Here is a 20,857-nt window from a genome sequence, read left to right on the forward strand (position 1 = left end):
ATATGCCAACTAGCTCTGCAGACGATGAAGAGATTGAAGAAATGTATGATGATATAAAAGAAATTATTCAGATAGTGAAGGGAGATGAAAATTTAAGAGTCATGGGGGACTGGAATTCGATAGTAGTAAAAGGAAGAGAAGGAAAAGTAGTAGGTGAATATGGAATGGGGTAAGGAATGAAAGAGGAAGCCACCTGGTAGGACTTTGCACAGTGCATAACTTAATCATAGCTAACACTTGGTTTATGAATCATGAAAGAACGTAGTATATGTGGAAGAGGCCTGGAGACACTGGAAAGTTTTGGATAGATTGTACAGTGGTAAGACAGAGATCTAGGAACTAAGTTTTAAATTGTAAGAAATTTCCAGGGGCATATGTGGATTCTGACCATAATGTATAGGTTATGAACTGTAGATTAAAACTGAAGAAACTGCAAAAAGGTGGGAATGGTTGACAAGAACAGGGGAAAGAAGTACAATAGAAGAAGAATGTGTAGATTTGAGAGATGAAATAGTGAAGGCAGTGGAGGATCAAGTAGGTAAAAAGACGAGGGCTAGTAGAAATATTTAGGTAACAGAAGAGAGATTGAATTTAATAGATAAAAGGAGAAAATATAAAAATCCAGTAAATGAAGCAAGCGAAAAGGAATACAAACGTCTCAAAAATGAGATCAACAGGTGGTACATAATGACTAAGCAGGGATGGCTAGAGGACAAATGTAAGGATGTAGAGGCATATATGACTAGGGGTAATAAGAGATACTGCCTACAGACCTTTGGAGAAAAGGGAACCACATGTATGCATATCAAGAGCTCAGATGGAAAACCAGTTCTAAGCAAAGAAGGGAAAGCAGAAAGGTGGAAGGAGTATATAGAGGGTCCATACAATGGCGATGTACTTGAAGACAATATTTTTAAAATGGAAGAGGATGTAGGTGAAGATGAAATGAGAGATATGCTACTCCATGAAGAATTTCACAGAGCACTGAAAGATCTAATTTGAAACAAGGCCCTGGGAGTAGACAATATTCCATTAGAACTACTGATAGCCTTGTGAGAGCCAGCCCTGACAAAACTCTACTGTCTAGTGAGCAAGATGTATGAGACAGGTGAAATACCCTCAGGCTTCAAGAAGAATATAATAATTCCAAACCCAAAGAAAGCAGTTGTTGACTGGTGTGGAAATTACCAAACTGTCAGTTTAATAAGTCACGGCTGCAAAATACTGACACAAATTCTTTGCAGATGAATGGAAAAACTGGTAGAAGCTGACGTCGGGGAAGTTCAGTTTGGATTCCATAGAAATGTTGGAACACGTTAGTCAATACTGATGCTATGACTTATCTCAGAAGATAGATTAAGGAAAGGCAAACCTACGTTTCTAGCATTTGTAGACTTAGAGAAAGCTTTTGACAATGTTGACTGGAATACTCTCTTTCAAATTCTGAAGGTAACAGGGGTCAAATACAGGGAGTGAAAGGTTTTTTACAATTTGTATAGAAACCAGGTGGCAGTTATAAGAGCCGAGGGCATGAAATGGAAGCAGTGGTTAGGAAGGGAGTGAGACGGGGTTGTAGCCTATCCCCGATGTTGTTCAATCCATACATTGAGCAAGCAGTAAAGGGAACAAAAGAAAAATTTAGAGTAGGAATTAAAATCCATGGAGAAGAAATAAAAACTTTGAGGTTTGCTGATGACATTGTAAGGACCTGGAAGAGCAGTTGAACGGAATGGACAGTGTCTTGAAAGGAGGCTATAAGATGAATATCAACAAAAGCAAAATGAGAATAATGGAATGTAGTATAACTAAATCGGGTGATGCTGAGGGAATTAGATTAATAAATGAGACACTTATGGTAGTAGATTAGTTTTGCTATTTGGGGAGCAAAATAACTGATGATGGTCGAAGTAGAGAGGATATAAAATGTAGACTGGAAATGGCAGGAAAAGCGTTTCTGAAGATGAGAAGTTTGTTAACAACAAGTATAGTGTCAGGAAGTCTTATCTCAAAGTATTTGTATGGAGTGTAGCCATATATGGATGTGAAACGTAGATGATAAATAGTTTATACAAGAAGAGAATAGAAGCTTTTCAAATGTGGTGCTACAGAAGAATGTTGAAGATTATATGGGTAGATCATGTAATCAATGAGGAGGTACTGAATAGAATTATGGAGAAGAGGAATTTGTGGCACAACTTGACGAGAAGAAGGGATCAGTTGGTAGGACATGTTCTGAGGCATCAAGGGATCACCAATTTAGCATTGGAGGGCAGTGTGGGGGATAAAAATCGTAGAGGGAGACCAAGAGATGAATACACTAAGCAGATTCAGAAGGATGTAAGGTGCAGTAGTTACTTGGAAATGAAGAAGCTTTCACAGGATAGAGTAGCATGGAGATCTGCATCAAACCAGTCTCTGGACTGAAGACCACAAAAACAAGAACATTGATATTTGCTTGTTACCAAACCCCTACTCTGTATTATCTAAGTAATCAAGTGTATTATCTAAGTAATCAATTCCCTTTATAGAATGTATTGATTAACAGGTACTTTTTAACTTTGCCTATTTGTAGCAGTGTGTGTAGATGCAACATTGTGTGATGAGTTGGAACATGTATTTTATTACAGCATGCAATTTCCATAATGTTAATTTAACCATGTACAGGGGTAGGACAGAAATATGGAAACTCTGCGAGAAATGCATGCTGGAACATAAATGCAGATGCTAGCCAAGCCTGCATGCTACACTATTGTATTTGACCATGAAAGGCACCTGTGCAATGTCCTCTATATATTGCAAGTGTCAGTCATGATCAGAACAATGGTCCATGTAGTTGTGAGTGTGTTGTGTCAGAGCTAAGTAAATTTGATTGTGGGCAAATTATTGGTCTCAATATGGTGGGTGCTTTCACAACCAAGGTAGCCAAACTGTCTAGTGTTTCAAGGGGCACCATATTAGAGATTTATACTGCATAAAGGGAAAGTGAAAAACCATCATCCACCAAGTCACAACATGGATGAAACTGTGTGGTGCATGAAGATGACAGACAGTCACTGTAGAGTAATGTGACAAAAAATAAAAAGACAACAGCTGCAAAAGTCACTGCAGAACCAAATGTCGCACTGTTGAACCTTGTCAGCACCAAAAGAACAGAAACCGAACTTCTGAAGTGGCAAATTGTAGGGTGAGCTGGAATTCCAAAACCACTCATCGGTGATGCAAATGCACATAAAAGGAGAACATCATGCTGAAGACATAAAGCCCAGACTGTGGAGCAATGGAAGGAAGTCATTTGATTCGATGCATCTTGTTTCACACTGTTTCCTACTTCTGGGCAAGTTTAGTCCCAAGAATGAAATGTGGTGGGGACTCTACAATGATTTGGGGAGCCATATCATGGTACTGTATTGCAAGATCACATTACTGCCAAGGATTGTGTGACCAATTTGGCTGATCAGGTCCATCCCACAGTACCATGTTTGTTGTCCCAATGATGATGCTGCATTCCAAGACAAGAACAGCTCATATCATACTGGGATGTTTGTGAGCATGAGGATGAATTGTCTCGTCTTTCCTGACCACCAAATTCACCAGATCTCAATATTATTGAGCCTTTGTGGTCTACTTTCAAGAGATCACTAGCCACCTCTTGGTACCTGCACTTGGCACTATTTTGCAGGAATAATGAATTAAAACTCCCTTGAAGACCCTAAAGGATCTGTATTTATCCATTCCAAAATGAATGGAAGCTCTTTTGACTGTCAACAGTTTTCCTACACCATATTAGAGATGGTAATGTGTTGTGTTTCTGGTGCTTCCATATTTTTGTCCACCCCTTGTATCATTTGCACTACATTAATTTGCATATAGGATCAACACAAGGGAAACAGCTTGAAGACAATACTACTGAAATAGAAGAGGAAGTAGATGGAGATGAGATGAGAGAGAGGATATTATGAGAAGAATGTGAAAGAGCACTGAAAAACCGAATGTGAAATATGGCCCCTGGAGCAGATAACATTATCTCAGAATTATTAGTATCTTAAGGAGAGCCATGTCAGAACTATTGTTCCTGGTATGCAAGGTATACGAGATAGGTGAAATATCCTCAGATTTCAAGAAGAGTATGATAATTGTAATTCCAAAGGAAGCAGATGGTGAGAGGTGTAAATATTACCAAACCATCAGTTTAGTAAGTCATAGTTGCAAAATACTGATAAAAATTATTTACACAAGAATGGATAAACTGGTAAAAAATGACCTCAGGCAAGATCAGTTTGGGTTCTGGGGAAATATAAGTACATACAAAGTATTATTGACCTTGTGACTCACCTTAGTAGACAGGTTGAAGAAATCATAAAATCCAGGATTTCATAGTAGGTATTTGCATTATTGGTGATAATGGTTTTATGGGCATTAGCCCATGGTCAGAGGCATAATTCTCTGTGTATCAATCATCTTCCAGTGCTGGAGACATTGTCAGAGGCTTTAATGATTCGGTAAGCAGTTATGGACTCAAAGAAGCTCAGCAAGCCAAACTATTTATATGTATCTGCACAATGGCTGGTTCATGAGGTCATCAGATCACGAAGTCAGGTCAACGTATATTACGGAACTTGTAGTGGGGAAGATTTGGTGGTGATTGTTTTATTTTGCACCAAGGTCCACAACTTGCCTAATTTCAAACCTTCTTTTTGCTTAAAGTTGTTTTTGTGCTTTTGAATTTTTATGGCCCCTCTATACATCTTAGCATAGTAATGAATAGATATTGATAAAATCACCATATCAGAGAAGCCAACTGGTGGTTCCATGGTCCCAGTGCATGATTTATTACTGCTCATTTATCCGTGTTGCCCAGTCAGCAATTGCTCTTTTTCTCTTAAGGCAGGTGTTAATGCTTCTTTTTGCAGTTACACTTGACCACAATTGCGAAAGATTTTGTATACTCCAGCTGTGTTAATTGGTGGGCATAGATCCTTTGCAGTGTTTAAATATTTGCGCACCTTTCTTGTCGGTTTAAACACTGTAGTGATATCATGTTTTTTGAGTACTCTGCTGATGCAATCTGTGATAGTTTTTACAAATGGAAGGGAAACTTTAGATGGTTTCTTTCAATCGGACAACAAATTCTGTGAGCAAACTGGTGGTGTGGCTGTGGGAAACCCACCCTGTGCTGTTACAGTGTATTTTTATATGGAAAAATCTGAAGAAACAGCCCTGCAGATGGCAAAGAGAAAACCTTCATGTTGGTTTCAGTATGTGGATAATACTTCTCTCATATGGTCTCATGGAAAAGAACTCTCATAATTAGTACATTTTCTGATTAATAGTAATTCTAATATAAAGTTCACTATAAAAAAGTGAAAGAAGGTCAAATTTCATTTTTATGTGTACAGGGAATTTGAAAACCTGATGGAACTTATGGGCATAAAGTCTACAGAAAGTCCACCCACATGAATAGATACCTTCACAGAAATTTCGGTCACCATCCCATACAGAAGAGAAGAGTTATCAAAACATTACTTTGAGGACAAGCTTTAGTATTAAAAACTGTCTTCAGAAGAAACAGCTTCTCTGACGAAAAGATAAATAGGCTCTAAACCCTAAAAGATCTAGAGATTTGAATTTTAAAAAAACCAACTAAAGGGTAAGTTTTCCTTCCATTTGTAAGAACTGTCACAGTTCGCAGCAATAGAGTATTCAAAAAACATGATTTTGATATAGTGTTTAAATCAGCAAGAAAGGTGCATGGGTATTGGAACACTGCAAAGAACCTACATCCATCCCTGCCATGGCAGGAATATATAAAATACCTTGCACTTGGGGTAAAGTGTACATAGGAACTGCAAAAAGAAGCATTAAAACCTGCCTTAAGGAACACAAGATCAACTGTTGCCCAGACAGTACAGATAAATGAGCAGTGACAGAGCATGCACTGAGACCAGGGAACCATCAAATTTGTTTCTCTGACACTGTAGTTTAATCAAGATCTAATTATTACTATGCTAGGATGTATAGAAAGGCCATAGAAATTCAAAAGCACAAAAACAGCTTTAACAGTAAAGGAGGATTGAAATCAGACAAGTTGTGGGCCTTAGTACTAAATAAAACAAACAGCGCCAACTCTTATCTACTACTAGCTCCATAACATATGTTGGTGTGACTCTGCGATCATAGGCAGTGATTGGATAATCTCATGAACTGACATTTGCGTAGATGCATCTCAACAGTTAGGCTTGCTGGGCCTGTAACTGATTTGTGAGTCATTAAAGACTTTTAATTATGTCTCCAGCTTTGGAAGAAGAAATGTTAGGCAGAGAATTATCTTGGACCACGATCTAATAACCATTAAACCAATACCACCAATAAGGTTGAAGCAAGTCAAACTGACATTTATGACATTTGTAGATTTAGAGAAAGCTTTTAGCAATATTGACTGGAATACACTCTTTGAGATTCTTAAGATAGGAAAGATAAAATACACCACTTATACAAAAACCAGACTGTAGCTGTAAAAGTTGAAGGACATGAAAAGAGGAGCAGTATTTGAGAAGGGAGTGAGACAGGCATGTAGCCTGTCTCTGATGTTACTTAATCTGTACACTGTGCAAGCAGAAGAGGAAATCAAGGAGAAATTTGTAGAGATAAATATCTATGCATACACACATACTTCATAAGCCACTGTGTGGTGTGTGATGGAGGGTATCTTGCACCACAACTAGTCATTTCCTTTCCTTTTCCAATCACAAATATAGCAAGGGAAAAATTGCTGCCTGTATGCCTTTGTACTTTCCCTGTTTAATCTTCCTAGCCATTGTGTGAAATGTACATGGGTAGCAGTAGAATCATTCTGAAATCAGCTTAAAATGCAATTCTTTGAATTTACTCATTAGTGTTCTATTAATAAAGTGTCATCTTCCCTTCAGGGACCCCCAGGAGCTCACAAAGCACCTCCATAATCCCTAAGTGTTGACTGAACCTACTGGTAACAAATATAGCTGTTTGCTTCTGAATTTCTTCAATGCCTTCCTCTAATCCAGTCTAGTGGGAACCTAACCTCTTGAGTATGACTCAAGAATGTCTCACACTAGTGTTCTGTATGCAGTCTCCTTTATAGATGAACTACACATTCCTAAAATTTTCCTAATAAACCCAAGTTGATCATTTGCCTTCTCTACTACTGTCCTTACATGTTCGTGCCATTCCATATTGCTTTGCAAGGTTACACTTGGATACTTAATTTACACGACTGTATCAAGCAGTAGACTGGTAATACTTTATTTGAACATTGGTATTGTTTTTTCCACTCATCTCCATTAACCCACATTTTTTCACATTTGGAGCAAGCTGCCATTCATCACACCAACTAGAATTTTTGTCAAAGTCATCTTGTATCCTTGTACAGTCACTCAATGGTGACACCTTCCCATCCATCACAGCATCATCAGCAAAAAGCTGCAGATTGCTGCTCACTCTGTCCATCAGATCATTTATGTGTATAGAGAATAACAGCAGTCCTATCATATACCTTCGTTTCTGATGAACACTTGTAATCAAGGACAATGTACTGTGTTCTATTTCTGAAAGATATTTTTGAACCAATCACATATCTGGGAACCTGTTCCATATTCTCATACCTTTGTTAACAATCTGCAGTGGGGTAACATATTAAAACACTGTCCAAAAATCTAAGAATATGGACTCTACCTATTACCCTTTATCCATGGTCCACAGGACGTCATGTGAGGAAAAGGCAAGCTGAGTTTTGCACGAGCAATGCTTTCTAAACCTATGCTGATATTTTGACAGAAGCTTTCTCATATGAAGGAAATTTATTATATTTGTTTGTTCAAGAATTCTGTAGCAAATGTATGTTGAGGAGGCTCCAGTTTTTGGCTGTTACATATCTACAGAGCAGCAAGTTAAATATTCAGATAGTCTGTAGTGCAGGTTTAATTTTTTTCTGAACAGCAGCTACATAGCCCATTGAGGCATCAGCATCCATTGGTGACACATCAGGAGCGTAGAAATTTGCATATCTAGGATTCTGCTTTTATAGTTTACATCTTCATTTAGTCTTACTAGGATGGGTAGGATGTGGGCATGCCATGTGTGGATGCAGGAGCACTGGCTGCAGTTCATGAACAGCTGGATGCACATTTGGCTACGGACAGTCACCTTCAGGCTGCTGCCTCAGGTTGTAGTGGTGGTAGAGAATGTGGAGCATTCCATGGGACACCTCAGGTGTCACTTGTTTCACCCGCAGACCCTGCTGCCGAGGCACCTCCTAGTGTACCTGACACAGTGGCTCTGCCATCACAGCAGAGAGAGTGATGGATGGTAATGCATTTTCATCACTCAAGGTGGAGTGCCAGTTTGGGGATTTACCATGTGGCCTCGCCCATTCACACTGTGAGTGGTCGGGTGGCCACTTCTTCAGCAAGGTCCGAGCAGGCACATGGAGGATTGGGTTTATGAGTTATTGGGAGCTGGCACGTTAGGCATGTTATGGATCACTTTAGGCAGATAGTATTCAGGATTGGACGGAAAGCCAATGTGCACTCGATATGTCTACCAGGGTCCCCTCATCTGAGATGTGGAGGGGGCCTTGCCTGTGGCTGATGGTCATTTTACATTCTTATTTAAGGAGTTCATAGATGGTCTGGTCAGATTAATGTGACCATCTGTCAAAAGCCTGAGTAACCTCCTCTTCCAGTGTGGACATGTAGGAAAAGAGTGAGTGAGGTCCTGAAAGGTACTGACAGTGTTGTGGGGCCATGCCAACTCCAGTGTGTGGCCAGCTGCACTAGGCTTCTCAGCTGTAGTAGATCCATCGCACAAACAGCCCAATCAAGGTGGCCCCACAGATTCTTGATTGGGGAGTTTGGTGGCCAGAGGAATACAGTAAAATCAACCTGGTACTCTTCAAACAATGCATATCGCTGCAAGATGAGTGACACTTTGTATTGACCTGCTGGTAGATACAGGCATGCCGAGGAAGAAACAAACTACATGTAAGGGTGGAAATGGTCCATAAGGGTAGATGCATACTTCTGTTGATCCTTTCTGCCTTCCAGAAGGACGAGATCATCCAGGGAATGTCACAGAAACATTTCCCAGATGATAATGCTCCTTCCTCCCGCCTGGACCCCTTCAATGATTGTTAAATGACCATATACACCAACAGCCATCTGTCTGACTGACGGAGCATAAAACATGATTCATCTGAAAAGGCCACCTGTCGCCACTCAGGGGATGTCCAGTTGTGGTACTGGTGTGCAATTTCCAGCCTTCATCACTGATGAACAGCAGTCAGCATGGGTGCATAAACCTGGCAGCTGCTGTGGAGGCCCATAAGCAGCAACATTCGCTGAATGGTCATTGAGGAGACACTGTTGGTAGCCCCCTTGATTCATCTTGGTGGTCTGTTTCTCAACAATTGCACTTGTATTTTCATGTAACATCTCTGCAGTCATAGTTTGTCCCTGTTCTATGGCCAGTTGGGCACCTCAATTGCCTCGGCACAGGTTTTGGATAGTGCCATTTTGTCATGCATAATATATTTTAACCGCAGTGGCCCACAAACAGTTTACAATTTTAGCTGTTTCAAAAATGCCTCCACCCTTGGCCCCAAAGCCAATGTTGTTCTTTGGACATCAGATAAATTAAATTGTTCTGCTTCCACATTATGCCGATGACTGCACTCGTTACCACCATCCCCCGACATGACCTATATACCTTCCACTGCTAGTGCCACCCCTTGATCCTTGCTGTCTGTGAGTAGTTATTGGATGTTGATATTGAACATAGGTGTTGGTCACATTAATGTGACTGGACTGTGTATATAAATGATTATTATAAACAAACCACATGCACAATAATTATATAATTGAATATCTCGATCTCTTAACCAGTCCACAGTTCCTGTTGTCACCAAGTGCAGTTCATTGAGTCCACCAGGAAATTTTCATAATAAACACCCTTCAGTCAGGTGCTGCATGGTTTGAATAGTTAGTCAGGTCATCCTTGAATCCCCATTCACACAAACAGGCATCACACATTCCATGCACTGTACAAAATCAGTTCAAAGGTGTCCATAGTTTCCTGGGAAGACTAAATCGATTCATATGTTTAATAGGAACAGTAATAAGATACGAATTTGCTGGTGGAAACTTCTGACACACCTTTTTCCATTCTTGGCACAAATCACATACAAGAAGCGCATTTCGCATTGGCTAATGTAGTTTTCTGGACTTAAGTCTGCTGACAGGTATATTCTGTAGCTCTTTGATGGCCAAGAACTCTGCTTACTTGTAGTGCTCATGCATGCTTGCCAGTCTCTCTTGTTCCCTGAGTGCACATTTTGCCCTCTACCACACCATGTTGTCTGAGGGGGAGGGGGGGGGGGGGAGAATTGAGAAAGAGCCACATATGACTTTCTTTCATATTTCTCAACAATATAGATCACAAGCAAAATAAATTTTTAATAAATATTATTAAATAATTTTCAGCATGTTGTGGGAGTAAATTTTATATCTGTCAAACACTGTCAGCATATCGACAGATGCAGTCAGTTTTGCAGACATTTGTCACTCACCTTACCACATAATCATGACTCATTTAATTTCATAATCAAAAAAATCCTTTCATGCACATATGTTGATGAAAACATTGATATCATGTTTGCGACTTCATTATAGATGTATGGAAACTCTTCCTGAGGAAAACTACATAGAACGCCGGACAGTCATAATTTAAAAGAATTTGTCTTTTAAACAGGAGTTGCATTGCAGTTTCAACCAGTTCCGTCTGTAGATGCACAGGGGTGCTTTCAACTGAATGGCAAATGGTCTCAGAAACAGCTCAGGAGTAGATGTGCAATTGGCAGTTTCCTCAGATGTTTAGAAAGCTATTCCTGAAATTCATTCATTGCCACAATGTATTGTTGAAACCTTGCATTTTCAGTGAATTTAAGTTTAGGGAAATGGATGGAATCCTGTACAAATTGCCTGTTGATCATTGCCGGCCGAAGTGGCCGTGCGGTTAAAGGCGCTGCAGTCTGGAACCGCGAGACCGCTACGGTCGCAGGTTCGAATCCTGCCTCGGGCATGGATGTTTGTGATGTCCTTAGGTTAGTTAGGTTTAACTAGTTCTAAGTTCTAGGGGACTAATGACCTCAGCAGTTGAGTCCCATAGTGCTCAGAGCCATTTTGAACCTGTTGATCATTATAATTTTTAGCTCTTTCATTGTCAACAAAATCTCTAAATTATTTCTGCATGGTGTTGTAATGCTGTTTCATAGCAAATTTGCAGTACCTGTCAATTATTCGAATATGTAACAGATATTGAGAGTTATCATCTTGCTCCTCTGTGATTCCCATTCATTTTTAGAGGATTATAATTATAGAACACTAGACTGAACAATGCTGACACAACTAATCTGCTGAACTGAAGAAAATCATGCTGACCAAAATAAGCCAGGCAAATACTGGAAGAAAGTGTTACATCACACTGCTAAATGTCATGTCGCACTATACTGACTAGGATCGAGAAAAGCCGAGACCTATTCAGTACTGCCAAGATGAGATGAGCCTCAGACTACACACAGGCAGCACTGTGGCTGACCCTGACATGGCTGACTGTACAGAGGTGAGGTCTGATGAGTAGTACACTTTTGGAACACAGTTACAGCTACTGCTTGTCATCTAATTGATGTTGGTACGATATTACATGCAGACATGGAAGTGATGTCGATATAATAGTGTCACTACAACAAGAAATAAAGGTATTGTGAGGTAGTATTTAGTGTCGCTACTTTTTTAAAAAGGCTATGTCAGAAAGTTCTTGGTGGCACTATACACATAATTTTGATGACACTTTTATGTTTGACAAATATTGCCTCAGAAGGTGATTCCATAATACATATGTGAGTGGAAATAACCAAAATAGGCACACTTTTAGATACAGTACTGATATTTCCAATACTGGATATTATTGTAATGGTGAATGTTGCTGAGTGCAACCTTTTTGAGATTTGGAGAATGTGATTCTCTCATCTAAGCCTGTTATCTATTTGAACACTTAAGAAGTGTGAGCATTGTCTTTCCTGGATCTGTTGACCTTGGTGTGCAATCACAACACGGTCAACATGGAAATTACTATAATTTGTTTAGATGATGTTTGTTGCTAGTGAATTTTCTGTTAACTAGTACAGAATATTTGCAAGCAGTGTTGCAGATGTATCCCTTTCATAGCAGGCAGAGTTGGTTTGCAAAGTTGTCAGGAGGTCGGTATTTTTCCCACATCGACTTGTGCAATATTTACTGCAGTTGCCATTGGACACCATTTCTTGGATTTTCCCAGTCCTCAGTACCCCATTTGGACTTTACCAGTTTAATATCTTTCCTTTTGAAATTTCAGCTGAGCCAGGAGTTTACCTGTGGTATTTGGAGCAGCTTTTAGGACATTCCCACTTGCCTCAATTACCCTGATTACATCTTGGTTGGGAGGAGCATTTACAGAAACCTTCATCTGATTTTCCCAATGCTTGCTGAAGTGGGGCCTTCATTGCAAGCTGGAGAAGTGCAGTTTTTCTCCCCAAAGGTGCATTTTTTTGGATCATGTGCTTAGTAAAGATGGTCTTGTCCCCATAGATGACCACATCAAAGCCGTTGTGAACCTAGCAGTGCCCAAGACCCTGAAGGAGCTCCAGTCTGTTTTGGGTAAGATTTTTTATTATCCTCAGTATGTTCCCCAGGCTACACACATCTGCCAACCTCTTAACCAGCTTTGCCGGAAGGGCATTAAGTTTGTCTGGTCTGCAGTTTGTCAACAGGCTTTTCAGTCTATCTAGCAGCATTTGTGCTGTGCTCCCTGTCAGGCTTCCTTCATATCAGGTAAACCTTTAACCCTGACCTGTGATACGTCCCATTATGGCACTGGTGCCATCCTGTTCCACTGGAACCCAGACAGCACTGAACAGCCGATCTCTTGCACATTAAAGACACTTTCTGCTGTGCAGCATAATTATTCACAGGTTGAAAAGGCAGCCCTAGCTATTATTTTTGGCATTAAAATGTTTCATGTCTTGTTGTATGAAGCTCTCCTTATCATTGATCACAAGCTATTGGTTTCCTTATTTGGCCTTATTCCAAGCTGCTGGATGGGACTGCCCAACAGTTGTGGCGGAATTGGCACGACATCACATCTATTGGCTGGCAATCAATTGTGACATCAAACATCTGGTTTGTTCTTGTGAGGATTGTGCACAGAACCAGTGATTAATGTCCATAAATATTTTAGTAGCTGATCTTTCTAAGACTACACTTGATTTGCTATTTAGTGCAAAAAAAACTTGTCATCTGGTAATGTTACTGATGAAAGGTCATTGATATACACAAGAAAAATTAAGGGCCCTAATATAGAACCTTGTGGGACCCCCCATGTAATTAGTTCCCAGTTGGATGATGCCTGATAACTTAATACATGTATCTTTCCTGCCAGAGATAATCTTTGAACTATTTTGCAGCATTTCCGGTTACATCATAATATTCTAATTTACTTAAAAGGATATTGTCATTTACACAGTCAAATGCCTTTGACAGATCACAAAATATACCAGTTGCCTGAAATTTTTGTCTAATGAATTAAGTACATTTTCACTGTAAGTGTAGATGGCCTACTCAAAATCAGAACCCTTTAGAAATCCGAACTGCGACTTTGACAGTATGTTATTTGTGATAAGATAGTTGTAAAGCCCATTGTACATTACCTTTTCTAAAATTTTTGAGAATGCCGGCGAAACTGACACTATTTTTTTTATCCCCCTTCTTAAACAGTGGCTTAACTTCAGCATATTTCAACTATTCAGGAACTATTCCACTGATAAAAGGCCTGGTTACACAGATAGCTTAATATGTTGCTTAACTCAGAATCACATTCTTTAATTAACTCTATTGATATTTCATCATACCCACTAGATGTTTTTGATTTTAAAGATTTTATTATGGACATTACTTCTGCTGGGGTAGTGAGGGTGAAATTCATATTATGGAAGTTACTTGAAATATCTGGTGTGAATTATCCCACGGCAGCATCTACAGAACCTGACAACCCCATCTATCTAGTAAGTTATAAAATGTTTGTTAAAAAGTTCTGCAATGCTATACACATCTGTCACCAATGTATCATTTACTCTTAATGCTGATTGCCCCTCTTCATGTCTGGTTCTACCAGTCTCCTCCTTCACTATATCCCATATTGTCTTTATTTTGTTATCAGATATGACTATCTTTTCTTTGTAATATATTTGCTTTGATGTCCGTGTTACAGTATTTAATATTTTGGAGTATTTCATGTAATGTGCTATAGCATCAACATCAGAACTGTTTTGAATTGACAGGTACAGTTTTCTTTTTTTTACAAGATATCTCCATTCCTTGAGTAATCCATGGCTTCTTTGTAGACTTTGCTCTAACATTGGTTAGTTTTGGGGGAAAACAGTGTTCAAATAAGGTAAGCACTTTATTAGCAAAAATGTTATATTTTTCATTCATGCCATGATCACTGTAAACATCACTGCAGTGAATGAGGAGCGTCCTTAATCAATTTTTGGCTTATTGGTTACCCCCTTGAGTTCAGATTTAACAGATTTTATATCGTGTTCAGTATTAACGTTTAGCAGAAGGAACTGCATGTCATGGGCTGAAAGGTGTGATGAAGCAAGCTGGGATATTTTTAATTTCCCTCTTGTTTTGACATCTGCCTCCTTAAATTTGTTTTGTTACTTTTAACTATTTACTATTAGCATACATGAGTATAATCTGCATTTTTGTGTAAGAGAAAGGTTGGCCCTCAGTTTTAAAGAATATAACATAAGATCTAATTTTGTGCTTAGTTTTATGTATGTAAATGATTTTCTAAGTTATTTCAACTATTCCTAGTTAGTATCTTTTTTTATAGGCTTTAATCAGTAATTGTTTTGTAACGTAAATTATACTGTTGATGTATAAACAAATATAAGTTCTGTACTCATTGTAAACTTTTGTAATATGAAATATTAGTAATCTTAAAGTATTTATTTGGCTCTATTCAAAAACATGTTATCAAAAACAGACCTTAATTAATTCTGAAGTAATTAACAGTTTTGTCAAAAGTATTGTTTGCATAACAATATTTGTTAATTTCATGATTTATGCAAATAATTCAGCTTAACTCTTGTAGTAGGAGAAACTGTTAAAAAGATGGAATCTTTCAATGTATTCAGTTTATATAATGAGTTAACCTTTAATTGTAATTTCTGTAAATTAAACTTCAAAAAATGTGTAGTTTCAGCACCTATCATTGTGATGATATATAAGGGCCCGATTTTTGGTCATGAGACAGTCAGTCCACGGCCAAGTTTCAGATGAGGAATCTGTGTTGCTGAGAACGACAACAATGCATCAGTTTAACAGTGAAATAAGTGTTACACCAATAGGCCGTGTGTTAAAACACTGACAGTGTCTGCTCCATACATACCTTTGTATTCTTCAAGAACTGTGAACTTTGTGGTTATGTTTTTACTGCTCGTAGATGTTCAACATGTGGAGGTTCGCCTGCAAACTATTAATGAGGCTTATGGAAAGATTACACAATAGTGCACTGGCCATACACATATATCTGTGTAATATTGGGGAGTTGTGAAAAGTGAAAATTAAAGTACTGTGAAATGCAACTGTGCATCTGTCGGCTAGATTATTTACCATAGTCAGTGTCCAAATTACAAACCCCAATTTTCAGCCAGTGTAGCAGTGCAGTACATTGACACCAAGGACAAACAAGAAAATAAAGTAGGTGGAACCGCTACAGAGGCCATTGACTATTGGCTTTGTAATATAATTTAGATCATTGGACTTTTCTATAAAGATATTATCAATGGCTGTTTGTAAGCAATTGGCTACCCTAGTTGGGAACTTTACCCTTTTCAGACCCCCACCCAAACTTGAAATGAAAATTTTCAAATAAATGCATTTTTGTAACTAAAAAAATGTAGAATCGTGGACCAATTGCTTAGAAAATTTCATTTTTTAATTTTGATACAAATTTTGAACCCACACAATTGTGTGGGGTCAGAATTATCTTACATATTTATGTCATTTCTTGCAGTGATATTCACGAAAGCAATTACTGTCTTTTGACAAACACAAATAAGTATTACACTTCAGACATCTTGTTCTCATCCTCTTCTTGCAATTTTTTTGCCTGCAGCAATGAGCTGAAGGCAAATCATCAACAGTTGGCCAGTGATGGCCAGTTGGCCAGTCTAGCCACTTCTCATCACATGGCGTGTTTGCTGGTTTGTACATTTTACTTGGTGGTTCTTCATCGGATTCACTTTCATGTTCCTGTCCTGAAGAAGAAATTAGCACTTCCACAATCACTTGTCAGAATCCAAGAAGATCTAAAGTGTTTTTCTTTTGTACTTTATTGGCTTCACATTCAACTTTGTATTGTAACCAGGAATTGACACAAGTCAAATCAAGTAAGTGAATCAAAACTTTTAAAGTCCACTTTTTTGTCTTCAAGAAAGTCCTGTAGGTCTCCATCATTTGATCGCAGAGGTCCACTCCTCCCATACACAGGTTGTACTTTACGACGACTGCAGGACATGGGATTAAGATTTACTTCTTTTCTGGTTTACTCCATCTCTCAACATTGCTTACAGCTTCACATCCTGTACAAGTAGAGGCAAGGGTCACAGCGTTTGAATCTTTCCACTGGACAAAGACTATTTTATCATTGTCCCTGCAGAATTCTTCCCTATCTCCTCTATTCAGCCTTTTTTCTTCTGTCAGGTGAACTGGTTTCACTCTGTTTTTCATTATGGTTCCTGTTCCTTCCAGCCCTAGGTCAAGTAACTGTTGCAATAATGGCAAAGCTGTAAAATATCTGTCAAAATATAGTCTTCCACCTTGAGGTAATGTTTGAGCAAGGCGAAGTATTACAAATGGCCCAAGACCAAGGCTAACATCTGGCAGAGGAGTTTATTTACCTTGATAAATTCAAAATCAAGTACTAAACCTTTCGTTGTTGCCAAAACAAAGTTTTTAATTCCCAAAGGGCGCAGTTCGTTTGGAACATATTGAGACAATGTGCAGTGTCCAGTAAATGGTAAAATTTGCTCATCAATGGAATAATCATTTTCAGAGGGGTGTGGAAGTCTCAAACAAGCACTGCGTACAACATTAATTGCAGGTTGTACTTTCCACAATCTATTAGTTTCTGATTCACATGGAATGTTGTTAGTGTCCACAACATGCAGTGCTGTTCTGAGAGTGAAGAACTTGTCTCTAGGCATACAGTCTGCAATAGTTGGCATAGGCAATGATTTCTGCCAGTACATATGTGTACGAGGATATCTAATGCATCCCATAAGTACATGCATGCCATACAGCTTTTTTATCTCTTGAGGATGTGTATGAAGCAACTTCTGTTTCTTCGAAAAGTTGTAACTGTTAGTGCAGTCAGATGCTAACCGAAAAAAATCTGGGTAGTACTCGCTGAAATTGCTCATTGGAGTTTTAATTTCCTGTCCTACCTCACTCTCTGAGTGCGCAAAAATTTTGGAGGTGAATGGTCTTTTTCTCCAAGTGGACAAACGACGATGTGTTTCCACTGTTTTTTTAGAATTCTTTCTACTGTGTTGATTGGGAAAATTGTCCTGAACTTCTGGAGCAACTGGTTGTATTGTTGAAGAAGCATTGTTACAATTTTCCTCCTCGACAGAAGATTCAGAGCTTTCTCCAAGTCTAGGTTTGATTGTTGGAAGAGTCCCAGTTGTATCTAACAATTCGTCATCACTACTGAAGACCCACTTCAGAGTCATCTAAAATGGCTAGAATTTCCTCATCAGTAAGCCCTAAAACGAAACAAACAAATGAACTGTGAAAATAATGCGTAAATACAACAGTAAAATGACTTTCCTTTTCCGTAATCTGTTCCGAATGGTAACCACGAACATCGACCGAAAACGACCATATGCCGGTAAAATAGCCCCAACACGCACAATTGTGCGTGTGGATGTTACACTCATTGTAGCTCTGAAAGTATTCAAATAATTGTGGCGGACATAATTTTATTTACTTCTGTACCTTTCGGAATCTCAAACACATTTTTCCAAATGTCAAAACACAATAAATAAAGCACAATAAACATTTACCTCAACAGACATGCTTCCGACCCGCCATCTTGAAAATTACCAAAGATTAAGACACAATATCTCGCGTCTGTAACGAGATATCAATATAAATCGAGTTGTATACGAAACAGCAATTCCTGCACTCGTGTGACTTGGAACTCAACTGCATAGTGGAATAATATGATGCTGCAACGCAAATAAACCGCAGCCACACAATTGTGCGTATCGGGTCTGAAAGGGTTAAAGAGGGAATTAAGTTGAATGAAAGTGTCACTAACTCAGCTAAGTTCTTATTGGGAGAGTCTTCAAGGAAATACATGTTGAAGTCACCAGGAACCACTATTTCTTTGTTTTTGGTTGCCAAATGGGCCAGTACAGCTTCAAGGAGCTTTATGAACAGATTAAAGTTACCTGCAGGTGCTCAATATACTCTTAATATTATGAAGGATTTTTTATGAAATTCTACTTCTGTTGCACATGTTTCCATATGCTATTCTAGGCAAAATTTATGAGTGTCTTTGTTGTTAAATTTATGACAGTTCCTGATGAATATGGCAACTTCTCCTTTCTCTACTTCTGCTCTACAAACGTGAGATGCTAACCTAAATCCTGTAACACTTAAAAGTTCTATACCAGTGGTGACATGATGTTCAGAGAGGCAGATTATGTTAGCTGGGTTTGAGGACCCTGATTCATCTTTGCAGATAATTAATTCATTAATTTTATTTCTCAGTCCTTGAATATTTTGATGCAATAAAGATAGCTGACTTTTCATATTGACTGATTTAAAATGGGGTAGAGCTGAAATTGCTGCTGATTGTTGAAAATTCTTAACCAACAGTTGTTTACGCTGATTTAATACGCTATAATTATGTTTTTTGGTTTCTCAATCCTAACCTCTCTTAAAACTTGGTTTCTTTCTTTTGTCACTACCCTAAAAATGGTGTTTTCTGAACCCTATAACCACTGGTATTTTATCACTCATGACAGTGCCTCCCCCCTTTAACTTTCCTGCTATTTTCCCCAGCCACTTTACCCTTCCCCTTCCTGTTGAGGTGAAGGCCATGCCTAGTATAATCCCACCTATTGAGGGTCAACAGGAACCACACCAATGTGTGACCCTGCACCTGACATAAGCAGCCGATCCAACTCCAAATTAACTCTCCTCACAGAAGTGTTCAAATGAGGTTGGTCATGGCACCCAAGAACAGATAAAAACTCAACACTACTATGCTTCGATGCTGATGCAATCTTTGCCAGGTCACACTCTATACTGTACCCACGATCTCTATCAATACTAATACCAGGCCCACCCACTATAACCATGGTGTCTTCCTGAGTGAAATCTTTGCAAAGTGATTCTAAATCATCTGTCACCTGCTCCAGACCAGCACTAGGGTTAAAAAAATTGGTGACCTGGTATTCTGATCCTAGTTAATCGTGTGAAAGTTGGCCAACACCTCTTCCACGGGAACTACCTAACAACAATACTTTCTTTCTCTTTACTGATTTCCCTATATTCTTACTTCTCAATTTGCTGCTGAAAGTTGGTTGTGCCCTGTCTACACCTGCAACTGCTTGAGGCTCACCAGCTTCTAACTGAAGCAACAGGTCAAATCTATTTTCCACATTCACCACGAAGCTGTCAGACAAAGTTCAGGGCCTCTTCCTCTTGTTGCCTATTGCCACTTCCCACCTCTGTTTATCCTTCTCCCTCCTTAACCTGTCAAGATCTCCGCTGGCTTTGTCTAACTCAGCCTGAAGGGTGGCAATTTTCACCTCCTGTTCTAGTATCTTCCTATCTCTGCTTCATATCCTACAAAAACACTGATGAGTCTCATTTACTTCCCCTCCTCCCAGGCCACTACAATCACCCACATGGAAAAAACTACAGCAGTCATCACACCAAAGCCCCAACCTAACAATTCTATGGCAAGTCAAACACTTTTCACTCATGATAAACATAATAATTTATTAAGAATAAGTCAGTTAAATTACAGATAAACATGAGAATATGAGTCCACAAATTTGGCCTATACGCAAATTGTATGTAATCAAAAACAACAGTGCAAAGTTTCTGAAACAACAACTTAAACTTCACACTACTTTTTGGAAATGTGACTTAAATAATGAAGAGGTACACTACAGTTAAATTGCTAGAGAGAGCAAAGAACAATTAAATGAAATTCTGTAGATTTACTGCGGCAAAATGTAAACAGATAATACAACTATAACCCAACTGTATGATCTTTTCACACTTTCTGCTATATTACATAAAGAAAAATGAAAACTTTAATGGTGTGCTTAAAAAGCACTCTAATACACATATTTACCATGTAATCAGTACTAAAATAAATGTTGTTATAATCTAAAATGACTTATCTTCACAAGAACACCAAAACTTGCCCGCTCGCCTGGCTGCATGGCTGCCAACCTTTAGTGGTTGGTTCAGGTTTTAGTATCCCCACCAGCAGACATCATGATGGAGGTAGATAATCTGGCATGATAAGTGCAGCAGGATAGTCTGGAAACCTGCCATGGAGGTCGCACATTACACATAATATGGGCGGAACCAATGGCAGAAATGTTTACTGGCGGGCAGCAGAAGACCGAGTGGTCTAGTGCCGACTTGGAGTTCAACCATTACAGACTTGACGTAGTGTATGGTGCCATGTATTG

The 20,857-nt window shown here is 38.9% G+C and overlaps 1 protein-coding gene across 3 annotated transcripts in view; it reads left to right on the forward strand.

Annotated features, from left to right (window-relative positions):
• LOC126248333 (constitutive coactivator of peroxisome proliferator-activated receptor gamma-like) overlaps positions 1–20,857 on the forward strand; it is a 725,840-nt gene that overhangs the window by 314,298 nt on the left and 390,685 nt on the right. The gene's annotated exons all lie outside the window — the stretch shown is intronic.

This window comes from Schistocerca nitens, chromosome 3 (genome assembly GCF_023898315.1).
Source record: "Schistocerca nitens isolate TAMUIC-IGC-003100 chromosome 3, iqSchNite1.1, whole genome shotgun sequence".
Classification (NCBI taxonomy): domain Eukaryota; kingdom Metazoa; phylum Arthropoda; class Insecta; order Orthoptera; family Acrididae; genus Schistocerca; species Schistocerca nitens.